Below are 23709 nucleotides of genomic sequence, written 5' to 3'. Positions count from 1 at the left end.
CCAACTTGAATATGTTGCTGTATCCTACCCAATAAAGAGTTTGTGGGAGGGTGTTCTCATTCCCCTAACGCCTCGAACCTTCCGCGAGAGGATATAAACTGCTGATTTTAGGGTCTCCGGGCCACTTCTGTTCCATCTTTCTGTGTGTAAAGTACATAGCAGGGGGCGGGAAGCGCCTCTTTCTCCGGCAGCGGTCAACAACCAGGTAATGGCCGATTAATTACTTCTTTTCTTGCTTGCTCAGCAGTTCAACTCTCGGGGCGGGTCCGAAGCTTTTCCATTATGTAACTTTCCTTAAAATGTAAAGGAGCTTGTATCCATTCCATCTTTTAAACTGTATATCGGGATAGAGAGTGCTTAACCCTCTCGAGCTCCCAATCATATTGTTTTGAGGTGAACTTATTTTTCTCAACCTATTCTTCGTTAACGTAAAACAAATTGTTTCTTTCCTAAAGTCACCTCCGTAGTATGGGATTAGCCCTTGCATCCGTGGCCTAGAGCCAAATTAGGTTTTGAAACAAGTGTATTAGGAGTGCAGTTCGCCTCCTCTCAAATTGTTATTTTAGAGGTCATGTAATTACCCCCTTTCATTTAATAGACCTCAGTAGGTTGGGTATTTTACCCCTGTGTCTATGTCCAGTGAGGACAACTTGAAGGTGGAGTTTGGTGTGGCCTTTGAAGGGCTTAAAGTTGAGAGCGAGGGGCTCTTTTTCGAAAACTGAGTGTTGTATGCCTCGTGGAGGCTTTTCAGTGTAATTTGGAGCAAGTGCTCTTGAGCATGAATGGGGTTTTCTGCCCCTCTGTTAATACTTATTTTGAAGTAAGGTTGGGCTGATTGCCCAAACAATGTGAAGTCGGGGCGCGAAGCCCAAACCCTGTAAATATTGTAACTACCCTTTTGACTTGCTACTTTGTACCTGCCATGCTTGTTATTTCTTTATTTTGAAAAGAAAATATAACCTTGTTAAATTTTAAATTAATTTTACTTTCGTAGCCTGAGACCTATTCACCACCCCGCACCTTCTTTCACGCATAACTACCACCAAAACTCGGTAACAATTATTATTATTATTATTATTATTATTATTATTATTATTATTATTATTATTATTATTATTATTATTATGTCCACCAACTACTACTTTAATTGATGGGGAATTCGAAGTGCTGGAATTCTGTCCTACAGGAATTATTTTGCGTGCTGTTAAATAAACTCTCTGCAGACCACTGCAGTATATATGCATACCGTCAAATACCACCAGTCTGATACGGGATCGAACCCACCATCTTGGCCTGAGAAAACCAGCAGTATACCCTATTAATTACTCAGCCCGATTGTAACGTTTTAGTTTACAGAACGAAACCAAGACTTTTGTTTTACAATTTTTTTTACACCGTGCCGACACAGAGAGGTCTTATGGCGACGATGGGATAGGAAAGGCTTAGAAGTGGGAAGGAATCGTCCGTGGCTTTAATTAAGGTACAGCCAGCATTAGTCTAGTGTGAGAATGGGAAACCACGGAAAACCATCTTCAAGGCTGGAGACAGTAGGGTTTGATCTCACTATATCTCGGATGCAAGCTCACACCCGCGCAGCCCTAACCGCACGGCCAACTCGCCCGGTACCTAGGAGTTTGGCCTAAAAATGAAAAAATTAGAAAACAAAATTCAAGTTCATCAGCAAGCTTAAAATCGTCTGGACTGAAAGACCGTTAAATGGTAGTTACATTATAAGCACGTAGGATGCTGACTAAGGAATGCAATCAGAATTTACAAATTAAAGCCAGAATTGGCAATGCAAGAAGTGTGTTTCTGAAACTATTGCATCTTGCGTGCAACCTCCCATTCGAAAATCGCCGGGCTGAGTGGCTCAGACGGTTAAGGCGCTGGCCTTCTAACCCCAACTTGGCAGGTTCGATCCTGGTTCAGTCCGGTGGTATTTGAAGGTGCTCAAATACGACAGCCCCGTGTCGGTAGATTTACTGGCACGTAAAAGAACTCCTGCGGGACTAAATTCCGGCACCTCGGCGTCTCCGAAGACCTTAAAAAAATAGTTAGTGTGACGTAAAACAAATAATATTATTATTATTATTATTCGATTCGAAAATCATAGGCGTATCATGATGTGTTACGTGTTATCGGTGTAGCTGCGTGGTGTCAAAGGATGGACACTAAATTCTTCGTCAATGAGTTTTAAATGAAGATGTATGGCAGAATGTTCAAGATCCCCTTGTTGGACCTCATCACCAACCAGAAAGTAACCCCTGGTGCCAGAAAATCATGTAGAAAGTGAAAACTCTCTTGAAGCGCAAGGAAACCGCTTATTTCGATCACAACTTCAGGAATGAGAAGTACGGCTTGATACAAGCGATTATACTAGGCAAGATAGAAGGGAAAGGTGGACATAGATGCAGAAGATTACTCAGGTTATGCGACCCCTGGCAGTGGTACGATATCCACGATTCGTAACTAGAATTCGGAAAATGCCTAATGGAAAAAAAAATCCATGATAATTGATAACCTTTTATTATTATTATTATTATTATTATTATTATTATTATTATTATTATTATTATTATTATTATTATTATTATTATTATTATTATTATTATTATTTTTATTATTATGGTGTGAGTTACTGCAGTCACGTATTAGTTCGTGAACAATGGGCAACGGCTGAGTGGTCTAGTAAGTGGTCCTGAGTGTCGGGATACCAGTTGCTACGGAATGGGAGCGGGCATCTCGGACATATTCTGAGCCATGACCCTCCTTGTCCTCAGGCGGCTAGGACTATACAATTCACTGGTGGACCCTAACCCGTTAGAGGAGAGAACCTCAGTAGGACTATGTGTAAGTAGGGTAGCAGCCTGCTTCACGAATTTACCGAGAACATTTTAAGCAAGCCTTCGACCTATGGGAATAACGATGTCCCACTCCCATTTGACAGACGAGGGACTCGTTGGAAACAACTTGGCGAATGAAGTGGAATTCGATGAGGAGCTATCAATAAAAATGGGGCTTATGAAAGAAGGAAAGTAGAATTGGCTGAGTCAGCAAAGAGGATGCATCCGCAAGTGCTGGAGTATGTGATATTCGGGTAAGGGGAGAAAACGTGGAAGAGATATGAGATTATAAGGTGTACTTGGCGGGTGTTAAAACGGGAAGGGCGGAGTGTGGGGTAGGGTTGTTCGTTAGGAATACTATTGCACGCAACATAGTTTCAGTTAGGCACGTATTGAGCGAATGATGTGGATAGCTTAGGCAGTTGGAGGAATTAGGACGAGAATTGTCTCAGTGTACTCACCGTGTGAGGGTATAGCTGTGGGTGAAGTTCACAAGTTTTGTGAGGCATTGAGTGACACCGTAGTCAGGGTCAACAGCAATGATAGGATAGTGCTAATGGACGATTTCAATGCAAGATTTGGAAATAGAACTGTAGGATACGAAATGGTGATGGGTAAATATGGGGAAGATATGGAAGGTAATAGGAATGGGAAGCGTTTGCTGGACTTCTGTGCTAGTATGCGTTTAGCAGTTACGAATACATTCTTCAAGAATAAGGCTATTCACCGCTACACATGGGAGGGTAGGGGTACCAGATCAATAATATACTATATCTTAACCGACTTCGAATTCAAGAAATATGTTAAGAATGTACGGGTTTTCCGGGGATCTTTCGATGATACAGACCACTATCTCATCAGTAGTGAACTAAGTATCTCTAGGCGTGGGATATAGAAAGTGAAATATGTCTGCAAACGAATAAGGATAGTGCACCCGTCCACCTCCCGAGTCCCAGACTAGTATTTATCTCAGAGGTGTCGGTTAATTATTTAAGTCATCAAGTATATAAATATAGAGGCATCAGTGAACACGGGAATGAACGGGGAAACTAAAAATAAAATGGGGAAAGCTCAATTGTAACATGAATTTAAGGACTCCATGATAGGACTAGGAAGTGACATTTAACTTTAAAAAGGGCATAATATCTAACTACAATAAAAAGATTATGGGAATGGTTTCCTTTGAAATAATTGCCGGAAGGAGCAGTTTATTGCTCCATCCGGCGCACTGAATTTTGATACACTTGATAACAACCATTAATTTTACAACACGTTAAATCAAACAAATCACTTGCTTCACCGCAATCATTCAATCATTTATGTGCAATCTGAACTTCTCATTATCTTTAGGTCCGTGGTATTTCAACGAATAGCTGCGCAGTCTATTTATTTCGTACATGCTGTCACGGGTTCGAATCCTGCCCGCTACGTAATTCAGTATTACACTGTTACCTTGCCCGTACTTGTACACTCATTTCTCTGTGCTCATCATTAATTTCATACATTTCCTCGTATCATATTATTTCAACACAGCTTCATAATATGCTAAGTGTTTCCCATTCGGAATGTATATCTCTTTCTATCTCAACATTATTTTATTCATTTATTTATCACAGAGTTTTCAACTGACTTATTTTTCTCATCTATGACATCGTACGACATTTTTATATCCGGACTGCGTGATCTTTATAATATCTCTCTTCCCATCTGATTTATTTATGAGTTCATTCTCCACAAACCATCGCAACAACCTGGAATTGTATTGTCAACATCTGACAATCATGATCACGTAATTCATCATCATACGTGTTCCGACTAATACTTGCAAATGAAATATCTGACTTTTATTTATAAAATATTGGACCGTAATTTAAACCACACATTTATTAGCACATAAGGATTATTAGAACCGATCTCACTACTCATAATTATTAATAATAATGATAATAATGCTATTTGCTTTACGTCCCACTAACTACTTTTAAGGTCTTCTCTCATAATTATTAATTCACCAATTTACATTATTACTCATATTAGGTCCAAATTAGAAAAACATATCGTCATTAACCATTCCCGATAATTTCAACATATCATCACACGAAATTTACTATTACTCACTGTTCACGTCGAAAGACGATATCTCAAGAATTATTATTATTATTATGATTATTATTAGTGGCATTCCCTCCAACTTTTGACAACGTCAAACGGAGACTATTAACATAACAACACAAACACAGCTGGCCTGACTCATGGCTGTATTTTCTCTAAATATTATTATACAACTTGTTGTCAAATGAATAACATTTAAAAAAAACTCTGGGTGGAATTGAACAAAAAATCAAAATTTGTCGAAAAATCTCGACTATAAAATACTGGTAATACATACATGACTTTACTGCTATCCTATACCTACAGAATCAAATGTACAACAAAATGAATACATATTTCGAACCGACATTTACGTTAGAATTATTTAATCCCGTTCGTTATACAAATTTAGAATGGCATCGAGAAGCGACCCATTTTGTTATGTGAAGTAACCAAGTCAAAATCAAACTACTACCCTTCCCTGGTCATAATGACATCCCCAAATATTATTTACACATTGGTACTCATCTGGTAGTTGTAATCCTTAGCGGCATAGCAGATGAGAGACCCATTCGGCCCTCTCTGTTGTTTTAGCCTTCCATAACGGCTGGTTGCCCGTCACATATAATTTCCTGGCACTCCGGCATACTTATTAAATTATCACACATTTACTACTTCAAATATTAACACTGTTGGTATTCACTGAAATACTATCATAAAACTTAATCATCCTAGAACCAAATTAATTTATTTACACTGTTATCTCTTCGTACCCCTTTTGCACAAAGGACTTAACACAACGGCGGAGTGTTAATATACACGCCCGACGCGCTTCGCCTTGTCTGGCCCGACCGAATCACGTCGCACTCTTGAAGAGTTTATCATGATGACGGTTCGATTCCTACCATACAGGCTCCATTAATTTATTGTTATTTCCTTGCACTGTTCGTCACACAGTAGCGTACCTCTGCATTTACTGTTTTCGGACAAGAAAGTATATTCTCTCCTTGGAAATACTATCTACTCTTTAGACTTCACAAACTATATATCTCAAAGTCTCAAATCGTAACATGATTTGAAATGTTTAACTTTACTCTACTAATGGAACAAGACGTAAATACTACAAGTCACTTCGCCCACACACGAGCACATCATGTAAGTACATGCGGCCGTTCGTACAAAATGCAATTTAATTCAGCATCAAAGTAAATTTTCAAAGTAAGCTCCACCACGAGTTAGCGTCAACCTGAATTCAGATAAAAGCTCCACTACGAGTTAGCGTCAACATGAATTCAGAAGTAAACTAGCGAGTGTTCATTGCGCTCATATTTATCGGTGAATCCCTTCCTCGTGGCTCCGCTGACGTCATGTCTCAGAGAGGGGGGGGGGTTGGAGTTCTCAAATCGGCACTTGCACTCCGAACTGGAAATTATAACTTATATAAAATTAATCCCCTCATTTGGAACATATACTGGATCGAACATGATCTCCTAACGATCATAGATTTCGGAGATATGGACGGATTTCGCTCCTGACTTTTCGCGAGCTTGAAAGCGTCTCTCGCAGCGTGCTCACCTTCCAGCCAATAGCAATCGAGGTGCTTAGATTCCAAGAAAGTCTGTCTTCAATTAATTTAATTTGCAATGTGTTATTAATTATTCTTCCATGCATGACATCTAAAAAGTTCCGTAAGTTGATCCATATAACTGCAATAATTTATTGATGATTACATCCGAAGCTAACTTTATTATTTCACCCAGATCTTCCATGGTGGTATTCCTGAGTCGCAACTAAATTTCGTGATTGGTCTACCAGCGAGCGGTCGATTTGAATTTTCACCTGCAATAACTTAGCCAACGATTGCCGTAGAAACACTGTAATTTTCCACTCTCTGATTCCGAGAATCCGTGACGTAGCAGAAAGTTTGCGCTCACCCAAAATATACCCTCGCAGCGCTCATGTTGCAACCATTCTATTGTTTCTGGCTCGCCTTTCTCTTCTTGTACAAAACATATTTGTGGACATACGTATCTTCTGGTTGCTTAATTAATGGGCCCCCTGCCGTGAGGCAGTTCTCTACACATTGTGAAAAGCTAATCTCCCAGGCTCCAGTCTGTCCTGTCATTAGCTCATGTTTCAACACTACACAGATGAAATATTGTCAACTAAAATTCTGCACTTCAATAATGTACCCTATATTATTTTATATATCAAATCATGATTAAATTATGACCCCGATCATGCGGGTTCAATAGAAAATCTCCAGGATGGGAAGTTCGACAGAAGTACATGGATATGATTGGTGAGAAATTCCGAACAGCGGGCGGTAAGCAGGTTCTGGATATAGAAAGTGAATGAGTGGCAAACAAGGATACTGAAGTAGAATCATCAAGGGAATTCCTAGGAACAACTGTGTGTAAAGATGGGAACAAGCGAACATCATGATGAAGTGAGAGCAGCTTGTAAACGTAAACATAAGGCTTATCCGAAATGGCTCAAAACAAAGGCTGATGCAGACAGGGAATTGTACTTACATGAAAGAAACCGAGTGAAACAAATAGTTGTTCACTCCAAAAAGAAGTTGTGGGAAGATTTTGGTAATAACCTGGAAAGGCTAGGTCAATCAGCAGGGAAAACTTTATGGACGGTAATAATCTTGGGAAGGGAGCGAAAAAGGAAATGAACAGTGTTTTGGGTAATTCAGGTGAACTCACCATAGATCCCAGGAAATCGCTGGACGGGTGAGGGAATATTTTGAATATCTTCTCAAAGTAAAAGGAAATCTTCGTGGTGATGTGGACAACCGAGCTCATGGGGAGGAGGAAAATAACGTTGGTGAAATTACGCTTGAGGGAGTGGAAAACGTGATAAATATAAACCATTTTTATAAAGCAGAAGGGATAGGTGAAATTAGACCTGAAATGGTGAAGTATAGTGGAAAGGCAGGGGTGAAATGGCTTCATAGAGTAATAAGATTAGCATGGAGTTTTGGAACGGTACCGTCATATTGGACAAAGCAGTAATTGCACTTATCTATAAGCAAGGGAATAGGAAGGATTGCAACAACGTTCGAGGTATCTCATTGATTAGTATACCAGGCAAAGTATTCACCGTCATCTTGGAAGGGAAGGTGCGATCAGTCGTTGAGAGGAAGTTCGATGAAGACCAATGTGGGTTCAAAGCACAGTGGGGCTGTCAGTATCCGATTTTCATTATGAACCACTTAACTGAAAAATGCTACCAGAGGAATAGACAGTTATGTTTATGTTCCGCAGATCTGGAGAAAGCATATGACACGGTGCCGAGGGAAAAGATATTCGCCATACTGAGGGACTGTGGGATTAACGGTAGATTATTAAAATAAATTAAGGCATTTATGTTGACAATTGGCTGCAATGAGAATTGATGGTATAATGAGTTATTTGTTCAGGGTACTCACAGGGTTTAGACAAGGCTGTAATCTTTCACTTTTGTTGTTCGTAGTTTACATGGATCATCTGCTGAAAGGTATAAGGTGGCTGGGAGTGATTCAGCTAGGTGAAAATGTAGTAAGTAGTCTGGCCTCTGATGACGACTTGGTCTTAATGGCAAATAGTGCCGAAAGCCTGCAATCTAATATCTTGGAACTTGAAAAAAAGTGCAGTGAGTATGATATGAAAACAGCCTTTCCAAAACTATATTGATGTCAGTAGGTAAGAAATCCAAGAGAATTGAATGTCAGGTGGGTGATAAAAAGCTGGAACAGGTGAATAAATTCAATTATTTAAGATGTGTGTTCTTCCAGGACGGTAATAAACTAAGTGAGATTGAATCAAGATGCACTAAAGCTAATGCACTGAGCTCGCAGTTGCGATCAACACTACTCTGTAAGAAGGAAGTCAGCTCCGGACGAAACTATCTTTACATCGATCTGTTTTTAGACCAGCTTTGCTTTACGGGAATGAAATCTGGGTGCACTCAGGATATCTTACTCATAAGTAAGAAGTAACAGGCATAAAAGTAACGAGTATGATTGCTGGTACAAACAGGTGGGAATAATGGCAGGAGGGTACTCGGAATGAGGTGTTAAAAGCTAAGAATGAACTCGATGGATGAAGATGTACACATAAACCTGATTCGGTGGTGGGGTTAATGTAAGGCGAATGGAGGAGGATAGGTTTACTAGGAGAATAATGGATTCTGTTATGGAGGGTAAGAGAAGTAAAGGGAGACCAAGGCGAAGATGGTGACTCAGTTTCTAACGATTTAAAGATAAGAGGTGTATAACTAAATGAGGCCACAGCACTTGTAGCAAATAGAGGATTGTGGCGACGTTTAGTAAATTCATAGAGGCTTGAAGACTGAACGCTTTCATGCATAATACTATTACTATTACTAATAATAATAATATTAATAATAATAATAATAATAATAATAATAATAATAATAATAATAATAATAATAATAATAATATTAGCAAATATAACCAAATTATGTAAAGTATAACGTGGGTGATACTGTGTTGTTAAACGTTCCCTAATCAAATACAATATTCCATAATGATCATCTGATGAATGTGATATCCTACTGGCATCTAATATCACCCTCATTTTTACGGTGGAAGTGTAATTCTAAACAAGTCTCAGCTTTTCTGAGCGCTGCAGAAAGTAACCGTTGAGTTGTAAAGTCTGGCGAGCTAGCTGAGCGTTAATGCTTGTCCGCAATGTAAGTCACAATCTGCCATAAGTTTCAAGGGGGATCATCATTGCCTGGCTGCCTTCTCGAGGCTCAGGTGGCCGAACTTCAATTAGGAACCGCTCCGCTCGTAAAAGACTCCGCCACTTATAAGCTTGTTTTCATTTTTTTTCTTACAAGAAATACTCCAACGAAAATTCTAATGTGTTTGCTAAGTTTTCTCCTCCTTTTCCTCCATACTTCATTTCCGCTTCCCCCTCTTTTTTTCCTCCTCCCTCAAAAAGAAACCTCACGTAAAATGGTCGACAAAATGCTCTTAATTTTAACGCCAAACTGTAAGGGAAGTCATAAACTTTAGTTCTTACATTCTCGACCGTACAGAATTCGTCAAACTTTAAAGAGGCACAGCTTATTATCGCTCAAGGTTGTAAAAGTCCACTGATAAACAAAGCGAGGAAATTATGGTCTATAAAATTGTAAAGAACAATAATTTAAGTGTGTTTTAAATATTGTAGCTACGGAAGTAATTTATTTAACGAGCAAACGATCATAAAATAATTCTTGCATTGCACTTATTTTCTGCTTTATATATTATTAACTGTACAATTAACCATTCTTACTAAGAAAATATTAACACGGTGCCACGATACTACTTCAAATACAGTGTGTACTTACAAGGTAATGACAAGTGAGTATTGTTCAACTTAATTTCATTGTAAATACAAGAATTTTAATATATAATAATTATTGCCATGAAGTAAAAAGGCACAATTCAAATTTACTTTCGATCAAAACGGGAATATATATGTGTATTTCTTTTTGCTAGTTGCTTTACGTCGCACCGACGCAGATAGGTCTTATGGAGACGATGGGACAGGGAAGGGCTAGGAGTGGGAAGGAAGAGGCCGTAGCCTTAATTAAGGTACAGCCCAAGCATTTGCCTGGTGTGAAAATGGGAAACCACGGAAAACCATTTTCAGGGCTGCCGACAGTGGGGTTCGAACCTACTATCTCCCGAATACTGGATACTGGCCGCACTTAAGCGACTGCAGCTATCGAGCTCGGTATATATATATGTGTATGGATCCTTCGTTTCGTCTGGCAACGATTTAATTAGGTTCAAACCTACGCATTAGTATTAGTAGTCATTTGCATAGTGTTTGGATAGCATTCAAGTTCGTAGCTTCGATCACGATTTTACGCTAAAATGTCAGAAACTGAAACAAGAGCACACAATGTTCAAAGATGCCAGGAGTGGACTAAAAGGGAAATAAAAAATACTGCAAAAAATTTGGATGTTGTCGTCGAGAAACAGGATATAGTCGCTTAAGAAACAGTACAGCCTATCTGACAAAGCTCCTCCTATCTATTATTTTCCTGAAGTTTGGTAACGCTTCCCAGCCACATACGGATATGCAGACTATCAGAACAATTTTCGATGTCTAATATGAACCTTTAACTCGAGGAACACCAACATATGGTTCACCTGTTTATTAATATTATTATAGAATAGGATCAGTTCAATTAGTAATATGCAATTATCGTTGAAATTTCTCCTTCAAACTCATTATGATAGGTACGTGTTGCGAAACGCACGGGTACTGCAAGTTCGTTCATGTATTCACTAATTCATAGTATGAAATAGTAATATTGCTCTCAGAGAAGGTGTTAAATCTAAACTCAGTTATCATTAGTTGGGATTGAATATCCTTTCAATGTTTATTCTGAGTGATAAAAGGAGTTCTTTAGCGCATCAGTAACCTAGTAACACACTAGATAAAACAAAGCAATCCGATTAAGGATAACACCACGCTTACCACGTAGCATTCTAGTATTTGCAAGTCATCTGAACGGGCAGCAGTCATCTGGGCAGTCCAATATCCTTAATGGGCTGTTGCATAGAGGATTTTTCTTCTTCTTTGATCTTTTTGTAAATACAAGTCTCTCCCATTTAAGCACTGATAAAGGGCAACCGAATATACCAACATTCGATTCAGCAACCTTAAGTGCTTAACCAGCTTAGCTACATAGCCTAGTTTTGAGAAGTGAGCATCCGCACTGTTATTTAGCAAGCTTGTATTTTTACGTGACTGCTGATATCGCGATCATAGCAACGGAACGTCCACTTTTATGCGGAATCCGAATCATGCGGACGTATCTGTTTATTAAAAAAAAAAAAAACACATGCATTGGCCAGGATTCCAGCCGCGGCCACCTTGGTGAGAATCCATTGGATATTCCACATAGCTATCATGCCCCCCTTAACTGTTATTACTTTCCAAATAGAATGGCTTTGAAATTCTCTCATGTTTCCATGAACAATTCCAGCTATTATGTATAAATTATCCTAATTCGATTGCCGGGCTGGGTGGCTCAGAAGGTTGAGGCACAGGTCTTCTGACCCCAACTTGGCAGGTTCGATCCTGGCTCGGACGGGTGGTATTTGAAGGTGCTCAAACACGTCAGCCTCGTGTCGGTAGTTTTACTGGCACGTAAAAGAACTCCTGCGGGAATAAATTCCGGCACCTCGGCATCTGCAAAAACGTGTAAAAATAGTTAGTGGGACGTAAAGCCTTTATTATTATTATTATTACTATTATTATTATTATTATTATTATTATTATTATTATTACATTGTCAATCTGTTTACCTTCCACGGTTAATTTTCCCTCGGACTCAGCGAGGGATCCCGCCTCTACCATCTCAAGGGCAGTGTCCTGGACTCTGAGACTTCGGGTCGGGAGGTACAACTGGGAAGGAGGACCAGTTCCTCGCCTAGGTGGCCTCACCTGCTATGCTCAACAGGGATGGAAGTGGCCATAGCCTTAAGTTTCGTACCATCCCTGCACTGGTCTGGAGGAGAAGTGGGAAACAACGGAAAACCACTTCGAGGATGGCTGAGGTGGGAACCGAACCCACCTCTACTCAGTTGACCTCCCGAGGCTAAGTGGACCCCGTTCGAGGCCTCGTACCATTTTTCAAATTTCTTGGCAGAGCTGGGAATCGAGCCCGGGCCCCGAGGGTGGCAGCTAATCACGCCTACCACTACATCAAAGAGGTAACAATTATTATTATTATTATTATTATTATTATTATTATTATTATTATTATTATTATTATTATTATATTTTGAATGTCTGACGATAGCTGTTTGGCTCTTTCCTTGCCCTGCATACTCCATTCTTTCTGTCAGTGATATCAAACATCTCTTGAGATTAAACAGAGCCGGCGAATATGCTGGGGCTCATGTTTATGTCTATGTCCAGAATCATCTGCTCTCTTCTTTCTGTTTCAAATAAGACGAGGAATTTCTCTTATTAAAAAGTGTATTTTTTTAAAAGAAAAATTTCACTACTGCAGTGATATTTTCTGTCAACCCTAATCACTTCTCCACTTGTCTTCGTGTTTTGTATTGTTCCCAGAATGTCGCTCTCATTAATAATTTCGAATGGAAAAGATGACTTTGGATGCCAAAGCCACCTGGGATGGGTGTTTGTGACGGTCCGCTTTGTTATTCGACAGACCGGGCCGTGCTTCACGTTATGAAAGGAGAAGAGCCACGTGAGCGTTTGACTTGAGATGTTCTTCCTTCTTCCAGTTCCTTTCCGCCATCACCTTACGCAGCGTCAAGCCTGTTACTTTAACGACCTGACTCGTTTAACGAAACGTGTTATTAGTGCGCTCGAGAGGTGACTTCAAAATCGCGTGTGTGTGATAAACGGCTATAATTAACGTGGAGATGTTTAGTTAATACTACACTAAAACCAAACCAAACCCCATGGCACTACAGCCCTTGAAAGGCCTTGGCCTACCAAGCGACCGCTGCTCAGCCCGAAGGCCTGCAGATTACGAGGTGTCGTTTGGTCAGCACAACGAATCCTCTCGGCCGTTATTCTTGGCTTTCCTGACCGGGGACGCTATCTCACCGTCAGATCACTCCTCAATTCTTATCACGTAGGCTGAGTGGACTTCGAACCAGCCCTCAGGTCCAGATAAAAATCCCCGTCCTGGCCGGGAATCGAACCCGGGGCCTCCGGGTAAGAGGCAGGCACGCTACCCCTACACCACGGGGCCGGCAATACTATACGAACCATATGTAATTTTAAGAGGGAAGGATTGCCTTTGGCTAGCGTAAAGGGACGTGGAAGTGGAACATGTTTGTTTCCGGCACATTTGCAGATTCGTATAATGAGGAACTATTTGTCCGACTCATTGGCTGAATGGTCAGCGTTGAGGCCTTCGGTTCATAGGGTCCGGGTTCGATTCCCGGCCGGGTCGGGGATTTTAAAGGCCTCTGATTAATTCTATTGGCTTGGGGGCTGGGTGTTTGTGTTTGACCCAACACTCTCCTCTTCATATTCACACAACACACCACACTACCAACTACCACAGACACACACAATAAGTGATTACATCCCTCCGTATAGGGTTGGCATCAGGAAGAGCATCCGCCCGTAAAACATGGCCAAACCCACATGTGCGACTGAGGTCGCACCCGCGACCCCACAGGTGTGGGAAAAGCGGTAGAAAATGAAGAGGAAGATATGAGAAACTATTTATTCCAAAACTACCAAACTTTACTCACTTTTTAACATGAAGTAGGGCAAAAATACTTAATATCAACTATTTTGCCCCTTTCGTTCATTAAAATGATGCAAATAGCAACAAATTACATCTCAAATTTGAAATTTCTGCCACAACTTCTGACAGACACTACAACGTTTATGGAAGGTATTACTTTATTGCTTCCACTTCCTCAGTCCGAGTTACAACTCCGTACAGCTAACACAATATTTTTGACAGCGCCATCAGTGAAGTTGTGTTTGTGTTGTGTGTTTCAGAAATGGAGCATCGGACCTTAGAGCAACGTTGTGTGATAAAATCTTGTGCTGGGGGTCATCAACAGGTCTATGGGGAACATTTCTTATCAAGAGCCCAGTTTTCCAATGGCACAAATCATTTTTGGAAGGCCGAGAAGACGTTTAAGACAAACCTCGCTCAGGGAGACCTTCAACTTCAAAAACTGACGTAAATGTTGAACGTGTGAGGGCTCTTGCGAGATCAGACGGTCGTTTAACAATCAGGATTATTAGTAAACAGTTAAATTTAAACACTTTCACTGTACTGAATCCTTGACTTACCATTCCATCGTTGGTTGGACACAGCTGCTGCAAACCAAACGATGGGGTTCAGAAGAGAGCCTAACTACTTGAAATGAGGAGCAAATATTTGCTTACTAACTTTTATTAAATCAGTTAACTGCACAAAAAAATTAATTATATAAATCCTTGATCAAAAAAATTAAATGTTTCAAACGCAGTGACATTGCATCGCGTTATTTTTATTGATTACAATACCGAAGAATTTTCTTCGCAGAAAAGTAGAAATCTCACAGATTAGTGGACAGCGAAACTGAAAAAGTGAAAAGAAAACCTGAAAATCGGGCACCTATTGATCCAAACGATAACTGAGAATTAATCCACACGATCCGTGGAAAATCTGACCTTCAACAAATAGAGTTCCAGATTTACTCTTAATACTCAAATATCTTGTCGGATACGGAAACACCAGCCGAAAGGACCCTTAATCGAACCAAATTGACTATCAGTTGCTTTGGATAGGTTGCGAGATATTATTGGAAAGCATGGTGTTCACTACAAGTTAACAGCAGCATTCACAATTGAAAACAAAATTCCACCATGTATTGTCCATGACACCCTTAAGTTTTTAAACAATCCCGATGCTGAAACGTGCATCATCCAAACAGCTGTTCAGAAGGAACCAACAACAACACGATCCGAGAGGATCTTACGTTACGTCGTTCTGAAGGAACAAAACTGCGAAATGCAGGAAACACTGAAGTTAAATAAAAAGTGGTAAATCACTTTAAACATATTATTATAAAACCAACTTTCAGGTTATAAATGGTTACGTTACGCTTAATAAAATTACAAGTCCACATGGTAAATAAAATGAAAACCTAAGAATTCTTTCCTTTATAACAATGACTACATCACAGATCCATCTACTTATTGTTTGTCCCAACACACTACTTACAAAGTTATCAATTGACCACACTCAACTACATATAGAAATGAAAGAACGACAAAAATTGAAAATAAAATATATTACCGGCTGACGAATCGAACCCGCATTCGTAACTCAAGTCAACACGCACACTAGCAAAGCACTCGGACGCCAGAATGACAAAACAATTAAGTCCGTAAAATAAAATACTGAAGTTCATTGAACTCAAACGCGCGTGGCACACTGCAGTAAATATTCAATCATCGTTAGCTCAGTACCCAATATTGGACAACCCTCACGTTCATGCCATTAGTGGTTCCATAATCTAAGGTAAACACATTCCAGCTGGTGAGGGCTGCGCGCAAGCATGGCATCAATATTACTTAGCTAACACTCTTCGCATCGCATACACTACTGCAGATACTACCATCGCTCAAGTCACTTCGCAACAACATCTAGTCTAAGACTCGAGTATATACAGCCGACATCCCAGACTTATCGTCGGACCTACCTAATATCTGCACACCCTAACATTAACCTCTATGTATACAGACACCTTCCTAAACCTATCGTTGAGCGTGAACTAGGACGTCTCATCATCAATATACTCCTAGGATAACATGTGACGTCCTAAATCTATTGTCGAGCGGAAATTGGGTCGTATACGCTTCTTCTAGCATGTCAGGCGAAATCGTAACTTCAGACATACTCTTAGATATTCTAGCTGTAACCTGGTCGAAGCTAATAGCACACAATGAAACGAATCTTGCCACAGATGAAAGTAAGTCGGGAAATGCAATTAAGTCCCTATCTTGTTAATGAAACGTGAAATTGAAAATAAATAACTCGTGGCAAGCAGTCCACAACTCAAACACGATCTCGGCATGCGTAATGAAGTTTGGAAAAATAATAGTGACTTCCAACACACGTCTAACATTACGTGAATATCGCCAAAATCAGTTATCATCACCACCGCAAAAATCCACGCTTTAATTTTAGGGTGAAGCCCTCAAATCGCCTACCATCTCATTATTCCAAATATCCATATCCGTGAGTATCCAGTGAAGCGAAATCAAAAACTATACACAGCCAAACTATCGCTTTAATAACGTCCAATATCTCATCCCACAATGTTACCGATTTAATGATAAATGATCGTCTCGTAATTTATGAAATTTACTGATTGGAAAACCTGTCATTACAGTCAAATAACACCAACCGTGTATTCAGAATGCTCTTCTACCCTTGAGGACGTATAAAATAAAGTCATTATCCTGACTTTACGTAAACAGGTCACTTGGATTTTACTACCAAGAGTTACAATCTTCAACAGAAATTGTTTTTCACTTGGGATCTAAACTTGAAATCTTAATGTGCCTCATACAATAATCATCTCGAACCAACCTTCGCCTGGTCAGCTGTCCCGGATTGCAAGCGGAATATACTACAGCCTGCCTCAGACATATCACATATAATATACAGCCTGTCTCAAAAATTCTTCGCGATCAGCAGATATAGCCTGTCTCAAAAATTCATTCTCATCGCCTTCTCACTGCGGCATCGCATGAAATACAGGCTTCCTCTGCCTTCAACATCTATACAACTCTTATCTCAACATAAAAACAATTCCGACACAATTTTTTTTCTGTTCCAACACTTTTCAAACCTCAATCCTCCCGTGACAAACAACCTTTATAAAAATTATTTTTCATTTCATTTTTACTACAACTTTCGGACCTCAGAAATACAACAACACACCGTGATTTCCCATATCACCGACATACACGATGTCACAAAATTTAACTTCCCATGAATAAAACATAACTTTATCAGGTTTCACTGGATTTCGAGACACACGCAAACCTTATTGAACATAACTGTTGAATCCACTTTTAACATAGAAAAATTTATCCCGCGGTAAATATTATTATTATTATTATTATTATTATTATTATTATTATTTCGACACAAATTTTCTGAACTCATACGTTATTCGAAAATTAAGACATTCATCACGGCTACATGATTGTTATCACCTTCCTAACTTTACACAATTTGGACAATATCTCAAAGAATATTAACGCAATATTAAAAACTTCGCATTTTATTGTTTCTAGACGTGAATTTTACAGCCCTGAAGAGTTTCACACGACGACCAGAAATGAAATACCTTCGCCTGATCAGTATTAAATATCAACCCGACACACGCAATGAAAATTGGTTGGGACAAACAATATTCTAAATACAACATTGATACAAAGATATTTACAGACCTGCAATCATGGCAACGGCCACTGTATTCCCAAGATTCTGCTTTCGTTCACCCTACTAAGGGCCAGGTGTTCCAAACAGATAAGAAACCAGATCTCGCAGCCAACCTCCAGACTTTTCTTTGTAAAATATTAGACGCACATACTGAATACAGAGAGACACTCAACTACGTATAATCAAATCTCTAAACCTTCAAAGTTTGCATCAGCGGCAGCTCAGGAAAATTTCTATCATCTTCTACTTTAATATTATATTTGAGCCATAGACACGAATATGTAACAAGTTACTTGGAGAACAAATCTCCGCACTTTCCTCCTGACGAGTGACGTGAGCTTCGCCGTTCCGACAACCAGATAGAGTGTATAAAATAGACAGAGGGGGATTTCTTTTATACCCACCGGGAGGACGCTACCCTTTCCGCGAGGCTTGATTGCACAATCTGCATCCAATAAACCAATTTCCTTGAAATTTGTTCCATAACTTCGGACAGACTTACGATTCATTACGGTGTTAATTTCATATTTTTCCCATACTTGCAACGGGCGAAATGAATTATTTCTGCCCTGGAGTTTCGCGGCATTTTTCGTCATCCATCGGCCTTGGCACGTGTCGCTAGTTCGGGAGCCAGACGCAAATTCTTCTCTAGGCTTAACTGCATTTATATTTACCCTGGGGATTCTATCTTCACATATAGTTTAAGAATAATTTAGATTCTTTATTCCTGGATTTACCAGGTCGCAAAAATCTCTCCTTATGAAGAATTTCTTGAATTTGACAATTTGTTCAATATTCGAAGTCCACCGAAGTGTCCCGGTACTTCACGAGCTCGCGGCTTGCTCGTCACGGAGAGTTCGTTCCCACGAGACTAAGCCAGACTCTTGAAATAAAACGGTAGTTTATAGCTGAAATAAATATTTTGAATTTAAAAAAAGTTCTCATCGTATAATTATGGGTTCAGTACATCAAATGTTGACATTGCAGACAAGTGGATTCTTTATTATGCCCAGTGTCACACGGCCATTTCCACCAGTGAATTTTTTACCTCCAAAGGCATTACTGTTGTTCCTCAAACCCCCCTATTCACCTGATTTGAGACCTCGTGACTCTTTCCCTTGCCCGAAATTGAAACATGTCCTAAAAGGACATAATTTTGGAACTATGGAGAACATTCAAAAGACTGTGACCGACCATACCAATTGACGACTACCAGCGCTACTGCCAAGGGTGGGAACAACGACTCCGCCGGTGTATAGCTGTCCAAGGGAACTACTTTGAAGGGGATTACATTGTTGTTTGAAAAAATAAAAACTTTAGTTAGTATAAAATCAGTTTCATTACTTTTCTCACACACCTCGTAAAATGACTTCGAAATAAGGAAAAGAAGACATATTTCGAGGATGCGAGAATCTTGATATCACGTGAAGACTACGTGCAAGTGAAGAGAACAGCAGGATTGAAAGGAGAATGATTGCAGCAATCAATCAATCAATCAATCAATCAATCAATCAATCAATCAATCAATCAATCAATCAATCAATCAATCAATCAATCAATCAATCAATCAATCAATCAGCTACTACTGATCTGCATTTTGGGCAGTAGACCGGGTGGCAGATTTCCTATATGTTGTTTTCCTAGCCCATTCTTAAATGATTTCAAAGAAATTGGAAATGCATTGAACAGCTCCCTTGGTAACTTATTGCAGTCCCTGACTCCCCTTCCTTCCTTACCCCAATTTGTCCTCTTGAATTCCAACTCACGTGCCACGGACTTCGGCTGGAATTGATCTCGATATCATAAGAATAGAAAGATAACGGCCATATATTCGGGAATGACGATCACTGAAGGAGGTACATGATAGTGGATAAGTTGTCAGCATTCTCTAAAGGCATCCCGTTTCCGTTCAAACTTATTTTCCCAATATTTCTTAAGTAGTTGATAACATGCATACTTTGAACTTACATAATTAAGTAATTAATATTTCTTGAAGAAGAATCTTGTAATGAGCAAGAAATTTCAGCCTGCGAGTTACGTCACTGTTTTAAGTGGATGCAGTTAAAATAGGAACAAGAGTTTAGCTCATTTTGCGGCTTCAATGTAGCCTGCGCTCGACCAATGAGTTTATTAATATAACTTTAATCAAAAGTTTGATTGGCCTCAAATAATTTTGCAGCAACTCTCAAGAATCTGAGGCTTCATTCTGAAACTACGCTAAGTAATATTAAGATATTCTGTGCGGTTATGTGATCCCTGCCAGCAATTAACGTGTAGTAACTGGGAAATACGTTTTGTGTGATGAGTTTCAAGATTAAAGTATCAGTTTTTGGAATGATGTCAAAATATGAAAGTATATTCGGTAATCTGGTTAATGAAGAGTTGCTAATTACAAATACGAGAGTAAATTAAAACGTGAGTACCGCATATCGAATGTTTTGAGGGCCAACGCATACAGATACTATAACTCAAGGTGAAAAATACTGTTTTGTTTCGACATTACTGCTTTATTATTTTAAATAATCATCTAAGTTATTCAAACATTAGTCAAAGTGTAAAATATGTGTCTCCTTCATTGACAGAAAGTGGAATACTGTTCATTGGATACCTCTTTTTAGAACCATTTTACCAATGTCGTTAACAACTACGTTATGTTGTTAACCAGCAGCCACTTCGTTCTTCGCCTTCTGCAGACACTGGGACCTCTGGAAAATGACCGCTTCACCTCCGTATTTGGTGAAAACATATCGCTCTCTCTGTGTATACCGCCACATTCTTCTTGTGAATGTTAACACTTTGTTTAATTTTCTCACAGAAAACATATCACTCACTATACGGACTTCTTCCTGTGATCGTTCAGTCGATAACTGTCATTCAGTTTAGCGTCTTGTGAACTTAGATGCGATCCATTGGCGTGACTGCATACTACCAGATACATAAGTTGGAATGAAATCCATTCATTTGTTTCTGCACAACAAGAAAAGGAATCTTACTTTTTGACTAACCCTCGTACATTGAAGATAAGAAATATCCTTCAATATCACGGCCTCATAACAGTGAAATTGAACATGTGAGTCAACTGGCGTAAAAGTCATTATTTATTTCTCATAAGGCATTAATCCAACCTTGGTGAATGGTCAGCGTCCTGCCCTTCGGTTTAGACGGCTCTAAGTTTGGTTCCCGGCCGTGTCGGAAATTTTAACCACGACTGATTAACTCATCTTTCTCGGGGATGGGGGTTAGTGTTTGCCTTAACACACAGCTTTATTTGCACACAACACATCACATGATGATAATTATGATGATGATGATGATGATGATGATGATGATGATGATGATGATGATGAGGTGGAGAAGCAGGGGGAGGAGGTGGGGAGATGTTGAATCCAGTGTCGTTACATAGCCTACTCCTGTGGTATAACACAAAAGGTCCTGCTCAGAGCTTAATGTTTACATCCAACGGAGTAATCACTGTCAACAGCTTCATATATCCTCACTCCATAAGAACACTGCAGAGAGATTTGGAATTGAATCCAAGCTTTTGACACGTAATACTGAGATTGTATACCACCATCTCTTTTACCCTGCCGGCCAAATTTCTGATGGTAAAATATTACTTCACCAATGGGAATCGAACCATAAGTAAATAAGATCAGAGATATTTAACAGGTAACAGAGCATGGTCACCAGGTGAGCAACACATCACAGTACTAACCACGACAGATACACGAGCACAAACACCCAGTTCCGGATGCAGAGGAATTAAACATACGCATTAAAATTCCCCGACGTTGTCGGGAATCGAAACGAGGGCCCTCTTAATAGAAGACCGGTTAGGCAGATCAATAAGGCAAAAGAGCGAGTTTATATATATATAAAGTAATTAATTCATAATTACATATGCAATTCTTCTTGCCCCCTTAAAACTTCAAAACTCTTCAACTGGACATATTTTATTGAGCTGTAGTAATATTGCAGTAAACGATCTGCATAACAGCCACACGACTTTAAAGCACTAATGAGGCCATAATATGATCAAAACAATGGCATCGTGGACTGAAATTCTGTATAAAATTTCCCCCTGTGAGTGGGAGTGGTAGAACAACACTCGCGGTATCCCCAGCCTGTTGTAACAGGCGACTGAATAGAGCCCAACGGGCTCTCAACTTGTAAGCGTGGCTTGCCGACCACTGGACCCTTAGCTGAGTCCTGGCATTGCTTCCATTTACTTGTTCCAGTCTCCTAAGTTTCATATATCCTATCCAACCTCCCTTGGTCAAATCATCTTATTTTCAGATCCCGACGGTATTAGCTTTGCGAGGCCTAAGGAGTTTTTGTTTTCGCGCCCTTCGTAGCCCTTGCATTTTTTGGGTCGATTTCCTCATTTTTCTAAGTGTCGGACGCTTCAATCTTTTTCCCCGCTGATTAGTGTTATTGGTTGCTCAGTTGTACTTCATATTAAAACAATAATCACCGGGCGAGTTGACCGTACGGTTAGGGGCGCGCAGCTGTGTGCCTGCATCCGGCCGATAGTGGGTTCGAGCCGCACTGTCGACAGCCCTGCAAATGGTTTCTCGTGGTTTCCCATTTTCACACCAGGCAAATGCCAGGGTTGTGCCATAATTAAGGCCACGTCCGCTTTCTTCCCACTCCTAATCCTTTCCTCTCCCACCGTCGCCATAAGACCTATCTGTGTCGGTGCGAAAACAAATTGTAAAACAATAATCACTACCACCAACACCACTACCACCAAACACTGTCAGAAAGATTCATTCCGTACTAAATGTTCATTTATGTCTGAAAATCTGAAGAAATATTCCTTAACATCATAATAATAATAGTAATAATAATAATAATATGAAATATGTATCATATATTAACAGTAGTTGTTGATGTTGTCCATATATGAATTGCACGCTAAGAACTTTCACACAAGTTCCTAAACACCGTTCGAGTATCCTACTTCTCACCATGATTATGCTAATGTCTCGGTAATGTAATTCGAAAAGTCTTGACTAATTATCCGCTAGAAATGGGATCACTGTTATGAATAGGTTTATAATCAGGGTCTCAACATTTCCGCAAGCCGTAATCCCGAACGCTGTGAGATAAATCCTGGACGCTCCTTCAATTGACGCTGCATTAATGGGCCCCTAAACAAGTTGCTTCCAGCTGACTTCGCATTACTGACAAAATCGATTAATGTAATGACCCACTGGGGAATTCGATCACCTTCCAGTGCTTTTTAACTTCGTTTTAACCGGTTTAGTAGTATTCGTAAGAGAAAACCTTCGATGGAGTTGTTTGTCACAAATATGACTCTAAACGCCACATATTTCATTAAAGTACACTACTGTAATGGAGACAAGCCACCGATATTACCTTTTTTGCAAAGAATATTTGCCTAGGACCAATTCCGGATTCTTGCTTAAATGGTCAGCATCGAGGTCTTCGTTTCAGTGGTTTCCGAGTTTGATCCCGGTCGAGTCAGTGATTTTAATCAGATCTACTTACAATTCGACAAATGCAAAAATTGTAGGAACTGTGGTGAGGAAAGTGTTACTAGAACTACTGAAAGAACTCAAACAGCTTCGAAACCCTTGTCGAATGTTGCGTTACAAAACCTCATTAACAGCTAAAGGAACACGATTAATTTCTATACTGACATTTTCTTAATTTTTTTACGTTGCACCAACACAGATCGGTCTTACGACGACTATGAATACGAGCGATTTGGGAGTGGGAAATAAGTGACCGTTCCCTTAATTAAGGTGTAAAATGGGGAACCACCGGAAACTGAATTTATAAG

This window comes from Anabrus simplex, chromosome 3 (genome assembly GCF_040414725.1).
Source record: "Anabrus simplex isolate iqAnaSimp1 chromosome 3, ASM4041472v1, whole genome shotgun sequence".
Lineage (NCBI taxonomy): Eukaryota > Metazoa > Arthropoda > Insecta > Orthoptera > Tettigoniidae > Anabrus > Anabrus simplex.
The sequence above is the reverse complement of the archived record's forward strand: the minus strand, read 5'-3'. Positions refer to the sequence as shown.